At 36.4% G+C, this 19,777-nt stretch overlaps 1 protein-coding gene across 16 annotated transcripts in view; it reads right to left on the bottom strand.

Annotated features, from left to right (window-relative positions):
- Positions 1-19,777, bottom strand: part of LOC126475204 (calcium/calmodulin-dependent protein kinase type II alpha chain) — a 1,005,993-nt gene that overhangs the window by 219,531 nt on the left and 766,685 nt on the right. The gene's annotated exons all lie outside the window — the stretch shown is intronic.

Raw genomic sequence — 19,777 nt, 5'->3', positions numbered from 1 at the left:
AACTGTATATAATGCATATTTTGCTTCAGTCATTAGGTATAGCATAATTTTCTGGGGGTCTGAAAAAACAAATTTACTTAAAGCTTTTAGACTACAAAAAAGAATCTGAGCAATGGTGGGAGCAAAACCAAAGCAACATTGTAAACCTTTATTTGTACAACTAGATTTAATGAGCATTCCAAGCATATACATCTATGTAACTCTCACTTCCCTGAAAAGAAACCCACAACTTTTTGAGGGCAACTGCTTCTTGCATCAATATGATACTAAATATACATTTTACCTACCCACCAATTAAAATCATAGGAAAAAACCCCATACTATATGGGCATCAAATTTGTAAATAAAATATGGAAAGGTATGGATGACCCAAATGTAAAAGGTACCAAACGAGACTTGGAAAAATATCTGAAAAATAAATGTTACTATAGTGTAGAAGATTTCTTGAATGGCAACAAAGCATTATAATTGTAATTAAAATACCTCTCTGAAGATGTTACACCATATGTATTATTAGTTTATTGTTTATTTTTAGTATTATTATATATAGTGTAAAACTGACAAGTCACCTATGTCACAATCTTTGATTGTATAAGGCATGTTATGTGATGATAAAAATGGAAATGGATATAGTTTTATTTCCACTTTTAACAGTTTCCTCAAGATAAGGTGGTGGCATTGTGCCGTTTTGGGCAGTAAATCATTTGAAAATCTGGACAAACCATTAACAATGATAATTTCAGCCAAAGAAACTACCAATAGAAAAACTGAATTAATTTTTCAAATTACAATGGATTTTATACGTCATTTCTCAACCAATGCAATGGCAGCCAGTCCTCTGTCAGCCATATCATGTAGACTAAGGTCTGCTACGAATTAATGTTTCTGCACTGGTCTGATACTCGAAAATGTAGTCCATTGGCATATTTGTTTTAGCATCTAAAATTTTATCACTGTATTTTGTTAGGTATACGCTCAGTCTTTAATAAATTTCAGAGTAGGTTCTCATAAGTCAGTTTGACTTGTATCTTTGTTAGAACATTCTGTGAAAGCAGGTACTTCGGAAAAGTTATAAGATGTAGCAACAAAGCTACTTTCTAACATTCTCATCAGCACAGAAACTAGTTTGAAACGGATTATGTAAGTAAACAGAGACAGCCTCCCCAATTCTTGTCAACTATATGGTAGGCTAATTATATCTAACTTATTAAAACTGCACTAGTTGGTGCTTAGAAATACCTTCACAGTTCCTATTAAGGATAGTTTTATTTCCTGAACCTGAAGAACTTGTGAATGACATCTCTTGCTGGGAAAGACTTGGAAATTTGGTAAGAACTAGAATTACGCTGTTTCCTTAAATGAAAAGGGAGAAAACATAAAGAAAGGAAAAAAGAAAAAAGTTGAGTGACTCATCTATTTCAGAAAAATGATATATCTGATGCTGTTGGGGTCACTGGATTATGAAAAAAAATCATCTTCCATATTCCTGACTCAGATTATCATTTATTCCAGCCATTAATACCCAGTTGCAAAACTGGGAGCACAGAACACGCACTAAAAAAGAAAGTAATGTAAAACATGAATTCAGTGTATTACATTCTGACACATAAAATTGTATTCACTATTAACAACTTTTCTTGTTATAGCACAATTTATTATTTTATATCCTCTGTATTTTGTCCATCACCAGTTGTTAGACTGTCATAATAACAAAACTCATCCTCTACTTTTAGTGGCTCTGTCTCATTTCTGAGTCTAATTCCTGTAGCACAATCTAATATAATTCAACTATATTCCATTACTTGCTTTACTTTTATTGAATTCCATCATTTAATTTCTTTTCAAGACACTGTGCATTCTGTTTTACTGGTCTTCCTTCCAGGTCGTTTGCTGTTTCTGATGAATTACAATGTAATCAGCAACCTTCAAAGCTTTTATTTATGCTTCTTGAACTTAAATACCTTTCAGAATTTGTCACTGGTTTCCTTCACAGATAGCTCAATGCACAGATCGAATAGCATGAGGGATGGGGGTTCAACCCTGTCCCACTCTCTTCTCAACCACTGCATATTTTTCATGTCCTTTGACTCTTACAACTGCTGTCTCATTTCTGTACAAGCTGTAAATCACCTTTTGCATCCTATTTTATACCTGATACCTGAAGAACTTCAAAGGATGTAGTCCAGTCAACATTTTCAAGAGCTTTCTCTAAATCTACAAATGCTATAAACATATATTTGCCTTGGTTCAACCTATCTTCTAACATTAGTCACACGAACTGTACTGCTCTGGTAAGTGCTACATTTCTCCAGAACACAAAGTGATCACCAATGTCAGTTTCTATAAGCTTTTTTCATTATTTTGTATATAATGTGTCTTGTTGTTCTTAACCATGACTTATTAAACCCATGGTTTAGTACCCGTCTTCTCTGGAACTGGAATTGTTACGTTCTTCTTGAAGTCTGAGGCTATGTGGCTGTCTCATTTCTTGTATAGCACGTGGAATGGTATTCTCACGGTATGCTGTCCAAAGGATCACAATAATTCTCAGGGAAAGTCATCTGCTCTGAGGAGCTCATTTCAACTCAGGTCTTTAAGTTCTTCACCAAATTATTCTTGTAGTATCACATCTCCAATTTCATCTTCATCTTCGTTTCTATACAACAGTTAGTAATATGCTGAGTGATTTATTACACAGGATAATTAGGTTTTCAATAAGACAAGAGTGTATCATTGCAGAAACAAATGAAAAGTAATTTGATTTGTCAAAGTTTTCGGTTTATCTATGTTTGACTTAGTTAAAATTTAATAGGATATTCACAACTTGCTCTCAAAGCACATTATTCCATCTGTTTTGATCCTGCTGATATGTAGACCACAGGGGTAGACTAATACTGCTGAACATTCACTCACTCAGACTCTCACATTTTGGAGACCAAGTAGGAGTTCTATTAAAGGGTGAAGATAAAGGTTACGAAGGATAAAGGGTGATACGCCATTAGTAGACACACTACACAGAGACTATTTCAAAGTTATCAGTAATGACGAAAGATGGAATCTACCATTCCTTTCTTGTATCTCCATATCTGTTTCTTTCAATACTTACCTTTAGTTACTGAAGTTAAAGGTCTCATACTTATCACAAAAACAAGCCACCAATTTTGTAAATATAGCTATATTCATAACTGTAGCCATCAGTATTAATTTTTTATAATAATAGCTTTTTCCAGGTAGAGAGGAGAAGATCTTTAAACAATGGAAAGTCCAGTAAGGAATATCAGCAATTACAGAAAGAATAGACAGCTACTCACCATAAAGACGACATGTTGAGTTTCAAACAGGCACAACAAAAAGTGGTTACATGTTAAACTTTCAGCCAAAGTCTTCATCAGACAAAAAAAGAAAAGGAAAGAAAGGAAAAGAAAAGAAAAACACACACACACACACACACACACACACACACACACACACACACACACGACTTGCGGCTCAGGTCAGACTGCCTGACCTGAGCAGCCTGAGATAGCAGCCATGTGTGTGTGATGTGCACTTGCTTGTGTGAATGCATGTGCACTTTCTCTTTTCTGATGAATACTTAATGTTTAACAGTACTTTCATCTTTTCATTGTGCCTGTCTGCAACTCAATGTGTCATCTGTACAGTGAGTGGATATCTATGCTTACCAGAATTGTTGAGATCTCTAAATTAATTGAAAATGTAATATAAATGCAATATAAATATTTACATCATGAGTATTATGACTCACTGAATAGAAGATGCATTGGGCAGCTGATAACTACATAGGAGTGAGTGATTTCTAGATGAGATTACACACAAAATTCTTCATCAAAGAGCTGACAAATTGAGTGAACAAAAATAAGCCCCCCCACCCCCCTCTCCAAAACACAATTGAGTTCCATTCTAATTTTTACTTCCTTGACTTCTTTGTTCCTCTCGTATTTCCAATATATGTCTAGTGTCTTTCACAATAAATTCTTTTTCCTTTTTCCATGTGGTTACAATAACAGTCAACCAACACTAACAATGACAGCTTGCATGAAATAAATGAATAATGTTGAACTTAATTAACTTCCTTTGTACAGGATGATTTTGATTAAACTTTCACTACTTGAGTGGGCCCTCATGAAAGACAAGTGACTGTAGGACAATTAAACTTTTGTGGAAACCTTTGTAAGTTCATGCAGAAGATTAATAATGCACAAACCAGTGAAATAAATACATTTTAATTTCCACATGAGAGAATAACATTTATTAATTGCATATTATGTTCCACATTACAAATGTTAATCAATATGACAACGATCTGCATCCACGACAGCCTGGCATCATACTAGAGATTGCTCTACTGCTGCCTGATATATCTCAGGTGAGATGTTGGCTACCTTCCTTGCTATGCTATCTTCAGCTTCCAACATGTGTTAGTGTCCCATTTATAAATGCTGTACTTCAAGTAACCCCATAGCTAGAAATCACATGCGTTCAGATCTGGTGATGTTGGAACGAGTGGCCAATGCTTCGGTTTTTGCCAAATTATTACAGATTAACAGAGAGACCTCACAAATAGTGTGAAGTGGAGCTCCTCGGTGGATCAAAACAGTTAAGCACAAAGCACCTCTGTTCTGTAGTACCAAGAGAGGTGGCACAGTGGTTAGCTCTCTGGGCTTGCATTTGAGAGGATGACAGTTCAAACCTGTGTCCGGCAATCCTGATTTAGGTTTTCCGTCATTTCCCTAAATTGATACAGGCAAATGCTGGGATGGTTCCTGTGAAATGGCATGGCGGTCCTTGTCCTTCCTACCCTAATCCAAGCTTGTGCTCTGTCTTTAATGACCTCGTTGTTAACGGAACGTTAAGCACTAATCTCCTCCTCCTCTTCTGTAGTGCATGTATACCATGTTGGCGAAGCACATCACAGCAACTTGGGTGATTCACACTGCATATGCCTGATTGTTGCAGTTCCTCAAAGAAAAATGGACCAATCATGTATTAAGTCATGAAGTCACACCACACAGAGGTGCATTCACTATGCATGGGAATTTCATGAAAGTTTGTTGGCAGTGATGATCCCAAAATGTTGCAATTGTGAGTGTTCACTGTCTCACTGAACATAAAGTGTGCTTCATTACTTCAAAAAGTGTTTCAAGGCCACATGTCATTGACTCCAACACTTGCAAAACTGTAAATTCAAAGCCTACTCAAAGGTCTGCATCAACTAGCAAAAGTTGGTGACTAATGCAAACTTTGAACAGATACCGTTCACAGTTGTTCGCAGCACTTTTCAAACAGTGGACCTTGGAATGTTCAGCTGTCATGACAGCTGGTGCTGTGCCTGAAGATCACACATTGTGTCCAGCATTCTCAGCTATGGCAACAGTAACTTCTTCAATAATGTATAGCAGAATTGGCCAGCAGCCTCTCCCAAGAGCAACTCTCAAATCACCAAATATTTCAAACTTCCAAACCATGGTCTTCAACTCCAGAGCAGAAAGAGAGCCTCTCCATATTCTTTTGCTGTGCCAGTACCCATCAGTCTTATTAAACAGCTTTATGAGTAAAGCCCTGTTCACCTTGTCCAGACCCATTTGTCTGTCTGCAACTGTAATTCACACTGATGCTCATGTTTAACCCTATGCAGCCATACCAGCTTGGTGCCTAATAATAAGTCATAATAATAACAGTACTAACATTGCAGATCCTGCTGTGCACAGTCTGAACATAATTCCTATGAAGTTGAGTACCTGTATGATAACTGGTTTCCTGTCTACACTGACTCAAGTAGTGGAAGTTTAATTACAACCATTCGATACTTCAAAACCACTGCAAATGAATATATTTTTCATCACCAGTGTAATGCGGATATTTATCATTTGTATGCACAGAATTAAGTACACTTTTCATTTTTTAATTCCTGTGGATCTTTAATTTTACCTGCTGGAATTTTCTAAAGATTTTTGTACCAACACACCCAGCTCCTCCATAAATGCTTACATGGAAGAATGGAAGTAATTTTTATTACTTTAATGGGAACTTCAGGATGACAACAACAAACAAGGACCACCCACTGACAATGAATACGGGGTTTCACAAAGATGTACTTAAAAGATCATATAATAACACTAGCTTTCAAAGTTTTCCTTTGCCTATACTCATCAGCAACAGAGAGTTTACCTCAAGAGTGTATTAGACACCTACTTTCCTTCTCATCCCATATGGTAAATCTCTGCAGACCCATGGTTCTGGGTGAATTTGCCAAAATCTACTCCTTTTCCTAGACTTCTCCAGTCATTTTCCTCCTCCTTCTTCCTTCCCCTTCAACCCTTCTGCCTGAAGAAGGAGCCACTGGCTCCTAAAGCTTGCCAACCACAACCCACTTTTATGTGTTTGCTCTGCCGCTGCTTTGTGAGTAGATTTTTTATCTATCCAGTTATATAATTTTATCAATAATTAATTGTTTTCATTGTTATATTAGCCCATGTGCACATTGTTTGCTACACGAACATTTATGACAAATGCAATACAGAGAAAGGCTGATCTGATTGAAATAAAATTTGAAGGACATTATACCAACGAAATGTTTTTTTAAAGAATGATGAGATAAAGTACACACAGAGACTCAGCAATGCCCTCTCTTATAGAACCAGCAAGGTCAGTGCTATGTCAGTGGGTAACGAGCTGTCAAACAAAGTCTAAACACAAAAGCAAGGACAAGTATGCTTCACTGACACTGAATGACGCAGATGCAAGTGAGTTAAATGCATTTTACATGCTGTGACATTTTGGAGGCCATCAGGCATACAGCATCTGGCCACAATGACTTGACATTTGTACAGTGGCTGGTGGGAATGGCGAGAGGTATGCTTATGCTCTCCTCTGCATTAGGACTGCCAAAGAGATAGGACTGGTGAAGGGATGCTAGCTCCCTTTCCTTACCACAGTGATGCACAGTGATGACCCTATTACCCATGTCTGTGCTTATATGAAAGCAAAGGTGACACACGTGGAAATGTTGCCAGCACTCGGAGGCAAATGAATATCTTCCAACCAGTTCCAATTTTCTTTGCTACTGGTGGCACCAATGAAATGGGTCAACTTATTGGGTCCAAATATAATTTTACTTTGGCCGCATTGCCACCAAACAATACTGAGATTCATCCTTCATATTTCAAAATGGATTAAATATTCTGAGAATGATATAAAAATTATACTGGAACTACAAATTTTGAGAAACAACATGAAAACTATGTTCAATAAGTATTTTTCAGAGGGAAGAATCATGCACAAATATGTCAACTTTTCATATGCACCAATATTTTGTGCATATTCACTTGTCATATGTACCCAGTTCTAGATATATTTTGTTTCATATTGTAACAAAAAAATTCATTTCCTTTAACAAACTTGTTGATAGGCAGTGACTGAACAATGTAATAAATAAAAATATTTGCAATCTAGGCTGAATATTTTCTTAAAAGCACCAACTATTATTGCTGCCTTACTCACAAATTATGTCATCTATTAATTCACCCAAAGTTTTGGCTAGACCCCTGAGTACTATAGTGGGTGTTAACTGGACGATGATGTTGATCCAACACACTCTGATGTGGCTCGACTGGCACCATTTCCTCAGAATGCTCTAGGTAGCAATATGTAGTCTTTTGTGATAATTACTGCATCAAAGACCTTTATTCTCAACCTCCACTCCCCGCCTCCAACTTTTTCCTTTCCTCCATGTTGGTCAGATGCTACCTTTGAGACTCCAATTTGCCAGTCAGAATTGTTGAGCATGGTGAACAAAGAAATGTTACGATTTGTAGAGCCATTAGATACAACATAATATCTTGTCTCCTACATACCGAGAACAATCTGAACATCAGCCATTACATCAAAAAGGTTTTACAGCCCAAGCTAGTGGCCATCCATCTGGTAGTTTTAAACAACCTTTTTCAGTAGGCCAGTGTCCAGCTATATGGGGTGTAAAAGCCTTCTTAAATGAGTGATAGGTACCACTACTTTCGTAATGGCATGTTTGTTCACCTGATATTTCACTCATAAAGTATAACAAATCTAGATCTGGATGGTTCAAACCCCATTCTTGTTGAATATGACCACTATACTATTCACACAGTTTGTCTTATTGGACAACTAAGTAATTATTCTATTGTAGGATGAAAAGTATGAGGCAGCACTCACTAGCTGAGAAAATTAGACACAGTGAGTTTCTGTAGTTTTAAGCTATCCCCTTTATCATCTCAAAAGTGATAATCTTACAATTATTCCACTAAATGACAATAGACAAGTAGTAGTACACTGATGACTGATACACTGACGACTGTCCTTCAGAGTAAGAAAACAGGAGAATGTGAAGCTAATGTTTCTAGTAAAGTGTGGAAGTGTAGACAGGGGCTTGTATGCAGTGATAAGGGTAGTTGAGCAACAATGATAACCAGATGAACCATTTGTAACAGATGTAGACTGACACAGAGTGATGGTTGTAGGAAGTCACATTGCAAAAATGTGATGTTTTTTGGTTACATTGTCCCATCAAAGCTACAAAAGGAATGATAAACTTTGAGTGCCCAATGCTAGGTGAAAACTGGCAGATTAAAGGAAAAGTAAAAGTAGAACAAGTGGCTGTTGACCTTGATTATAGATAGGAATGTAAATGTTTGCTCAGAATACAAGAACAGTGAATTACCAAAACAATGTTTAGGATATAAATCTAGCAAAAACAAACATAGGATAAGTAGGTCAATATGAACGCTCATCAACCTTCTTATCTGTCACAACAATTAGCAACCTTTGCCATCAAAGGGATAAAGCTTGTTGGCAGCCATGACCAAACAGAATACAAAATGGAACACCTGATTACAGATTATGGTGCATACAACAACATACTCAAATTTGTCACCTATCAGCAACAACAACACATAATAGTAATAAAGCTCATACCACATTTCCCCACACATGCTGCATGCTAATAGGATGTGACACACAACAAGTTACTATGTGAAACAAATTCCACCAGTCTCAAACGGCATCCATTCTTTCTACTGTGTACAAACCACTGCGACACAATCTATTCAGCAACTTATGTAATCTTTTCTTATCGTAAAATTTCAGTTAACACTAAATTTAAGCCATTTCCTTATTTCTCTCCTCTCCAAGCCATATATCGTTCTATGTGCCCATTCACTATATTTGAGGCAACTTTTCTGGCCAACTTTTTCAAGAAAGAGTGACTGAATAAACAGAGTTCTTCTGCATCTCCCTGATACTTTTCTTTGCCTGTTGTTCATACGGAGTAAGGAAAATTAAAGGGCCTCCAATTCTTCACTAAACAATGCCACACTGATATCTCATTTCCTATTCTCCTTGATATTAGGACATAGTTGTCGCATTATTAGTGACTTCAGAAAGTTAGCTGTACACAAGACATGTAAAGCACACATGATGGAAAGAAGATTTTGACCCAGTAATCATGTATATCTCCTAATGTTGGAATCATATTACACACTGTCTTCTCTTCCTTAGAAGAAGAAAACACATTCGTTCAAGTATTGCACCTTACCAAAGCAGTTATCACATTTCAACCCAGATATTGTATTTCAGTTCTATAAACTGATGTAATTTGTATTTACATTACCTATTCTTTTCCAATGCACTGCGGTTCTTGTCAGTGGATAACCATTTTAGTTAAGACACAACTACAAATGGTACGAAAAGTTTTGGCAGAATGAAAACAATTTAGGAGTAAAGAAGACAACTCATTGAGTACTGGAAGTGCTGAGTCATCGACAGCATGCAAAAAAATAACAAAAAATAAAACACACACACACTTGTGCAGCTACAACTGAACACACAATGCTTGAACTGCAATTTGGCAGGTAGACTCATATGGGGGACTGGGTCAGCTGGAGTGAGTAAAGGAAGAAACAGGCAGGAACTGGGAGGAGGGGTTAGGGAAGGGTAGCTGATGACTCAGAGGGAGACAGCAGGTATGTGAGGTAGGAACACAGGAGGAAGAGGCAAGAGATGCACAGGATATGAATGTGACACACAGACAATGGGGCCTGTCAATTCGTGCGGCACATGCAGACTGTTGGTAGAGACTGCTGAGCGTGGGTGCAGTGGGTTGGTGGGGATTGAGGTCCGATCCACAGAGTTCAGAAAAGTTTGTCTTTTTTTTTTGGTGTGTGTGTGTGTGTGTTTGTGTGTGTGTGTGTGTGTGGGTGGGTGGGTGTGTGTCTTGTTTCTTTCAACAAAGGCCTTGTTGGTCAAAAGCTCCTTTTCTTACAGTCTTTTTATTGTGCTTTCATGCAACTCAGCTTCTCTGCTCTATGGTGAATAGCAACTATCCTTTTCATAATGTTGTTACATTCCAGTCTATGCTTGGTAGGTTAAAGTCACCTCCAACTAATATCATATTATCTGGGTATTTCCACACTGCTGACCACAGACTTTCTAAAACTTTCACAGCAGAATTGAGTGGCCGGTACAAATATCCTATAATTAATCTGAGTTTGCCTAGACCTGTTACAAACGTCCAGATAACTTCACAGTCAGACTCAATTTCGACATTGATAAACATATTACTTTTTTCAACTGCAATGATTGTGCCCTGTCCTATTGCATCTAATCTGCATTTTGATTTATTTTCCATGCCTTGCTAAATATTTCAAAGATTTGTAGTTTATATTTCAGCCAACTGGTCCCATGAATAATTTAAGTGTGACAACTTTCCTGGAGGGCAGTAAATTCAGCTACTTTGTAATGATTGCTTTGATGATTTACTGTTAAAATTTTGACAGATTACGTGTCTTAGCTTTGCATCTGATCTGCGTTCACTTTTTGGGGTTTTGGGAGGAGGGGGGGTGGGGGGGGGGGGGGGTTGGAGGAGGTGAAGGGTGATAGGTAGGATAGGATGTTCCTCATTTCCCATCATGAGGAAGGACATTGTTCTTGCTCCAGTTAAGAATAGTATTGGTTGATTGGAGAGAGGATGAGGTGCTCCTTTTACACGTGTTTCTTGAGGTTGTGAGAGGATTAAGTGTGTGAGGATATGGTGTGGAAATCTGTTTGGAATTAGGTTTAGGAGATAGTGCCTGTCTGTTAAGGCTTTGCACAGCCTTCAGCATAATGGGCAAGCGAATTCTCTTCACAGCAGATAATCTGTCCACAAGTGGATGGGTTATATTGGAGCAATTTTTTGGTGTGGAAGAGATGGCACTTTTCAAAATGCAGGTGCTGCCCACAGTTAGCAGGCTTGATATGGGCAGATATGTGTATTTTAGAGTTTTCCTAGTGAACTGAATACCCAAATAAAATTTGGGCTTGCAGCCATTCATCATCTAATTCATCCCATCATATTTCAACTGTGCATCTGCAAGTCACCTTCAGACGAGTCAACGAAGATGGTGTTGGTTGAGCCATAAGAGAAGTGGAGGTCAACAGTGTGTGTGGGGAGGGGGGGACAAGGTGATGACAAAGGACATTCAAACACATGCATATGTATGTGTACTCTAGCTTGTTATGGAATTTGTTCTTTTTTGCGTGCCCATAGATGATGCAACTCTTCTACTACTCAGTCAGTTGTTCCCTTTAGTCCTAAATTATGTAAAATACAATTATTTCATCATGTTTGTTTGTAGATACATAAGAATATTCAGTACCACACAATTTGAAAGGAGAGGTGTTGAAGCTATTTGTCAACTACATTAAGGAAGTGCTTTCAAATATGAAAAGTATCAACTTATACTGCAGAACAGAATATTTGTGACATAACAATATAGTTATTGGGGAAGTGCATAATTTTCTAGCATTCAGCTACAATGAGATATTCCTCATTATTTATTTGTGGAAACCAAACCTAAACCTCCAAAAAACATATGAAACACACACACACACACACACACACACACACACACACACACACACACACACACACACACACCACACACACAGATATAAACAAATCCACTCATCAAACTGTTTTTCATTTAAAATTGTTCATTTGAATGATTCAACTTGAATATTTTCTTATTTTTCACATGAGACTTCTTCCAACTGACATGGTTTAAAATTTTTATGAGGTAAATTAATGTAATCAACACTAATTTAAAAAAGTTTAAGAAGATAACTGCATGTTTCAACTGTGTAGTTTAACTGTACGAATATACTTCACACATTATCTATGCACTTATTTGACAATCCAAATTCAAGTTCCATCAGTAGTGGTGTACTTTAAAAATTATGTTTAATAACATATATAGGAAGAGAGTTTATAAAGAAATGAGTCATGAGTACCTATAATCATGCAATTTTATGGACAGTTTATTTATGAAATAAAATTTATTTGTATAAAAATTAAGTGTTGAGTATCAAAATATCTATTAGTTTAATAAGACATCATCTATAACAAAGCTACAAATATAATATAAATACTAGAGTATTAACTGTCAATACCTCCGTACCCCACATCTTGGTAATCAGTTTTGAACAGGAATTTTACATTCACAGCCTGAAAATCTTGAGGAGAAGAAAAAATGAACTCACATACGTTCGATTATTGTTTGGTTCTCATTAGATTGCAGTAAAGGGTAAGAAATAATTCTAACCGTTTGTCTGCAACCAGTAATTTTTTAAAAACACTTATGTTTTACTTTTAAAAATTATTTATGATTACTTTTAACTGCAGGCTTATTTTGCTTCAGTTGCAGTAATGTGCTGAAAATGGTATATAATTATCTTCCATTGGAAAACTGAACCCAACTGCCAAAAATTTTTAAAAAGTACAAGATTACATGAATTTTTAACACATAAAGCTTTTATCACAAATTGAAATGAATAAAATGTCACTAGATGTTACACTTTGTACTCTCTCATTTTCACAGTTTGTATGATATATCAGATTAAGAACAAAGAAGAGAGAAATAATTACACCAAGTGGCAAAATGTCTTGTGCCCTCCTCCTCAAATCACATAGTAGAAGGAAGTCACCTCTGGTTCATCAAAAAAAATATAAACTGTTTTATAATCTCATTTTATATCTTTCAAAGGCAATTAACATATTTATGTTACCTTATTTCTCTCCTTTTATGATAATTTATTATTAACACAGTAATCTCAAAGTATACTTAAAACAAAGCAAACTATCTGATCCAATCCTAACAAAAGTTACAATGAAATGGGGCACCCATTGTGATATGTTCTTCATCGTATATGTCATAAATTAGTTCTAATGGCAACAATTACAGCTCTCTTTTTTGGCTACTCTGGTATAAAAACAATGTTATAATCTAACTTCTAGCATTCATACCGACTATTAAAATGCTGTATTAGCAAACTCTCAGCAGACTATCTAGCAATAACACACAAACCATTACTTATAAACATAGCTACAGATAACAGTAAACTAAAATTGTATGGTATCTAACAGTTATCTGAAAAAATAACTTCATTTTAATCATACTACAGCACTCAAGAGTTAACACAAAGTTCCACATGACAATGTTCTATGTAACAGTAACGTTTCTTTTATGTTTGCAGACACAAAAATCAATTTTCACACTGGATCTCACAAAGAAAGAATGAGATAGGAAATATATTGAATTTATTCCACAGTTTTGACAGATCAAGTACATCATTCCACATATGTTTACTATGGCACAATTCAGAACAGGGCTGTTTTCTTGTTAACATTGTTTTATTACATCATGCCTGTTGTGTTGCTGGTGCAGTCTACCACAAACTTTAAATTTGAAACAGGTCATTTATCCAATCAAAAACTGGGAGAAATGAAAGGTGGCTGCACTATGCATACTAAATGTAATCCAGTAAAAACCACTACAGCAAACATTTAAATGCATTGTAGTCCTCAGCATGTATCTAAGAATTGTGCAAGAGTCATACCAGATTTTACTCTATGGAAAAATGAAGTGACCACATTATCACTGGGCTGAGATGACGATGTCAAAAGTTGACGAGCCTTGAAGAACACCACCTATGTGTCATACTACATTTATCAAAATGACAAGAGTAATTTCATTTAGATTCCTTAGGAAGTTTCAGTGGAAATCCTAGATGTGAAGATCAATGGAGAATTTAAAACAACTTATTGGGAAACAGTGAAGTCCCACACTAACTGATCAACAGAGCACAATACAAAACATTAGAGTTTACCATTTACTTTTTAGTCTTACATGCAGTAACAGAACAAATAAATACACTAGTAAGAGGGTATGAACTGACTGACCAGCTTGCAGGAACTTAGTAAACTGCCAAAGAGACTGGAACAAATAAGCAAAATGAAAAAATAAAATAATTTTGAAAACGAATTCTAAACCATTGACTTATCAATGGTATAGTAAAAACACAGTGGAAATGGAAGGGGGGGGGGGGAGGGAGGGCAACATGGATCCACCATAACTTCAATGAGTGATGTCATGGGGTAGGTAGGTGGTTAGTGTTTAACGTCCCGTCAACAACGAGGTCATTAGACACGGACCCCAAGCTCGGGTTAGGGAAGGATTGGGAAGGAAATCAGCGGTGCCCTTTCAAAGGAACCATCCTGGCATTTGCCTGAAACAATTTAGGGAAATCACAGAAAACCTAAATCAGGATGGTTGGAGACGGGATTGAACCGTCGTCCTCCCGAATGCGAGTCCAGTGTGCTAACCACTGCGCCACCTCGCTCGGTGTGATGTCATATGGATCTGTCTGGGGAAGAACAGGAGAGAGAATCCAGTACATAAATACACAGGGATTTACAAGATTAAGTATGAGTACCAGCAATGAAAAGAAAGAAAGTGTGGATAGGTGAGGGATTGAAAACCACAAATGGACAACCAGTTGGTCTAAAATAAAATAGGAAAGGAAGAGAAACAGAATGAAGGTACGTAAAGGACTTGTCAACAACAGCATAAGCAATGCTGACAATACAAGCCACAACACAAACTGTGTTGCTGGATCAGATCCCATCATCATGTAAAGGGTTAAGAGGGTTCACTATATGAAAAAAGACACTAATTACCTGAAATAATCAATGAGTTTTGTTACTGTGGATCCAAATAATTAAGCCACACACAGTTCATACTGCAGACTTTCTCAGTGAGAATTTCCTGGGAGAAACTTTGTGATCATCTTGTTGAAAGTCAATGTAAATTTTTCACTCTAGTTAACAAATGGGACAGTGTTACCACACTCAGAACTTTACAGGAGCAGATGATCCTAACAATGACAGGTATAAATGCAGAAAACGATTACTTGTTTGATGTTTGCACTGTAATGTCAGAAGGCCAGAAAATGACACTGGAATACACCATATTAAACAAATTTGTCAAGAACTGTATGAGAAGGATGAAACTGAATTGATATGACTACATTTGAGAAATTTGTTATGCAGTAGGTACGAGATGTTTCTTTCAATACCCAGATGATGGAAAGCTGTATCTGCAGTATATTCTTAAGATTTTTAGCAGTAAACGCATGGTGAGACATTGTATACCTAAGGAAATGTAAGATACACAATACACATATTTTTGTCATGTTAACATCTTTCCTTGGAGGAGAAATACTTATATTAAAATGTAGTAACTGACACAACTTGTCCCATATAGAATGTTAGTGTTTTTGAGAAAATCTGAGTAAATCGTGTCATAAGTATGATTATGACATCAGTTTGTATATAGTTAGGTGCCAGTCAATGAAAAAAACTAGCGGATCATAGGGAAACGACAAATAGTTTTTAAAGAGAGAATGATGATATCATCTTGTAGCTTTACTTCCCATTTACACTCATATTATTTAGTTGTGTAATGGTGTTTTACATGTTTATAATGTGGAATGGCTGAAAATTTTATATAACATCAAGCTGGTCCACCAATATACTTTTTCCTGCTTAATATACTGGTGTCCTAAAATAAAGCTGTGTTGCTTGGTAATGGAGGCACAGTATATTGTTGAATCATTGTGTAATTTCAATGAACTTACCAAACAGATTACTCAGCAACCACTAACTTGAATCATCTCTTTAATATCCTTTAATGTTGGAGACTTGGTGTTTATTCATCTTTATACATAGAAGTCTGAGACATAAGATCTAAGATCTTTGCAATCACCATGGCTAAATCATCTATTTAGAGGATCTCATGAGTAGGACATAATATGGCTCTTTGAAACATAATGTGTCTCATGAAACAAAAACAGCAGCTTGTTTGCAGTTGGTTGCTATAATAGGCTTTGACAGAATAAAATGCCTCATTAACTGTTATCTGTTCACACAGCAACACTGCTGTAGTGATTACATGATGAGTGAATCGACATCTCATGATACTACCATTTTTCTGCATAAAACTCTTTCAGATTTATAGGGAAAATGAATGCCGTAATTCAGAATCACAAGTTTTCATGAATCAGCCAAATAAAAATCCTTGGACCACATCAGTCATATTTAATTAACTATGAAGCCACAAGAGACAGTTATATTCATCTGCCCAAATAGCCACCTGTGTTAGCATGCTGCTTCCAAGATTTGTGTGTGTGTCAGTCGGGAAGGGAAGAACCAATCAATTAAAACTGATACCATTATTTTAGTTCTGAATAACCAGTATGTTTAGATATTTATTTGGTCATGGTTATAACAGGTTTTTCAAATTTTTTAAATTAGAATTGTGTAAAAAACCTTCATATAAATTTGCCATAGTAGCAGTTCTAAAATTTTTGGTTTTTAAATAACTTTTTGTAAACATAGAGTAATGTTAATTCATAAAATTTCCATTGCTTTGAAATACTAGGTTATAATAGAAAATGGGAAAAGTGATGAATCCAATTTTAATACCAACACTGACAATTAGAAACCAGTAAGAAACATACAAGAATTTGTACAGCAATGCTGAGATGATAATATACTTGTTGCCCTATGACATGGTGCATTCAAGACTGTACATGTATGTGCAGTGTGCAAGACTTGCCCCTATATGATCTGTACAGTACTTCCTCACTGTCGTCACCAGACATTGGTTGTATTGTACAATGGCACCATCTGTAACTTCGATGTATTTTAGAAAGTATGGTAGGAATGAAGCACAATGCTCCGTTTTCTTTAGTTGATTAAAAATAAGAGGAGACACACTAAATGTGGAATGTCATATAAGAAGAAAAGATTCACAAAGTTCCTTGGAAGAGAAGGTAAAGATGTTTTAGTTATCCATGATTTTATTGGCTTACTATAAACTTGGGATAATATCTGAACTATAATTTTGTGGTTGCTTCATGTTGAAAAATTGATACCATCCAAAAATGATAAGTCAGAAACTTGTGAACTTTTGTTCTCACCATCACTACATCTGTATTCTTCACCTTTTCACCTTTGGCTAGAGACAGAGAGAGACTGATTTCTATCAAAGTCTCAACCCTGTATCAATTGAGATCTCCTACTCCTTCATCTCCCTTAGAATTTTTCACTCTTGGTTCAAGGGCAATGTTTATTACTGGAAATAATAGCAATAAAAAACTGAAAATTGTTTATTTCAGAAACCAGTTATCTTGAGCTTTAAAAACTGTTGTTTCAGCTGTAGCCACCATCCCTATGTTCCAGGCTCTGATCAAATCTATCCAGTGGATCAATGCTGAGGGCCTGCATGCTGAACTGCTTGGGTGTGGTTTTTAGACAGTTTCTCCACACACAACTAGGTGGGTACCATGCTGATACCCAAGTCCCATCTCAGTTATGAGTCACAAACATTTAGAAAAAGTTACCACACTTCCACATGGATAACACTACACACAGACAGTTGTGGTACACAGACCCCACCCCTACAATGGGTGGGGAGGAGGGGGACGGAGGAGGAATGTAAGGGGATCTGGCCACCCTCTAACACTAACAGTGCCAAATCCGATAATAGCCATGCCAACTTTGTGTAGGTCTGGGATAAATACAGAAGAAGAAGAAGAAGAAGAAGAAGAATAGATATTTATATTCATGATATGAAAGCAATTAAAATAAAGTCATGAAACGTTCACTGAAGTTTAGAGCTACTTCTGATAAATATCCTGAAACTACAACGAAATCTTGTGTTGAAATGCTGGCAATACTGTCCTTGCATATGACACATTCAAGACACTAATCACTAAAGAATGACATTTGGAGAGCCCCCACTTGTATAACTTTTGTGATTGGTCTCTTTATCAGCAACTCTGATCATAATATAAGGCACTGTACCAACTTCTGACAGTGCCATTTCCACACTTTCCGCAAACTGAATTTGCTCTCACAATGACAGAAATATCTAACTAGGCAGAATTTGTTGGCTTCTTTCATGACTGAAATCCAGAAGTGTAATGTGAATGCAGAAATTTGGACATTGTCGTAATCCATGGAGAGGCCATCCTCAATGCAGTGCTCTACAATTGCCAACTCCCTGAGTGCAGGAGCTGGATTTACTCAACCTATTCTACATATATTTCTTGAATAATTCATTCCATTTGCCCATGGTATGATAGCCTGCAGCCACATTAGGTCTTTTACAAACCCACAGTGTGAGCCATCAGACTATCCTTCATGGAAATTGTCTTTGGAGTCAGGTGAAAGGTTACTAAAATTTTAAGTCTGGTAATGATTCAACAAATTTCAAAAGGAAGTTTCCCTAACTTGTTGTAGGAAGGTAATTGATATAATTTTTTCCTCTTCATCTTTTTATTCAGGAGCTCCTCCACCTTCAATCTGAACAGCAAAGCTATGCAGATTTTGTGCAGTGGGCAATCAATATCCTCAAATACTCACAAAAATACCAGAAAATGGGAAGTATCAATACTTTAAAGTCTACATAATAAAAGAGATATTTCCATGAACAGAAGTGTGTTAGTCCAAAAGTTGAAACAGTCTATCCTAGCCATGGGGTCATATTACAAATGTATCATTCACATATGCCCTGAATACTATAGTTTTGAAACAGGCAGAATCTAGTGCCGTCTCCTCAAAATAATGCATGCAGAAATTGGCCACCAAGGCTAATTACAGCCATTCTCTTGATTTGATAATTAAATTCTTAGGTGAAGAAAAAATATCTAAAAAAATCATATGCTGAAACAAGGCTCTGAACAATGTATCAAAGTATCTGGGATGAGACAGGGCATAGTAAGGGGAATTTTGATATATTGTATATATTGTCACCACATATGTCAGTGCATAAAATGTGGCAGTGACATGTTATATACCTGTCCACACTCAGTTAAAAAATTATCTTACATAATCTCTTAAGCAGAGGGAAACTCTTAACTTATTGTAGAATAGATCACTAAATATGCAGCTGAAATTCGACTAACAAATCTGAATTGTTGAGTTCAAGAGTTTTCAGTCTGTTGATACATTTAGATGAGTTGCAGATACTATGAGCAGACATCTTTACAAGAGTTACAATATATAAGGTTACAGATAAGGAGCCTAATACATTCGAAACCCAGTATTATTTTCTATGGTTGGCAAGGGCCCATCATGAATGTGAACTTTTGGCAGCCTATATAACCTTGGTAGCATCACACACACATTTTTCAGTATTTTCACTTGTTGAGGGAAGGAGAAAGCATTCGAAAATACAACTGCTTTTCAAATTGTGGTTATTTGGGTCTTTGTCTATCTTATGATATGTAAAATCATATGGTAGCAAAACAGTTGTATTGCCTATTATCTGCTAGTAGGTGTTAGCACACCGTTAAGTTTTCACAGTGTTGTCCTTTCTGCAGCAAGGACATAATTTCTTTT

The sequence above is a fragment of the Schistocerca serialis genome, chromosome 1 (genome assembly GCF_023864345.2).
Source record: "Schistocerca serialis cubense isolate TAMUIC-IGC-003099 chromosome 1, iqSchSeri2.2, whole genome shotgun sequence".
Classification (NCBI taxonomy): domain Eukaryota; kingdom Metazoa; phylum Arthropoda; class Insecta; order Orthoptera; family Acrididae; genus Schistocerca; species Schistocerca serialis.
The sequence above is the reverse complement of the archived record's forward strand: the minus strand, read 5'-3'. Positions and strand labels throughout refer to the sequence as shown.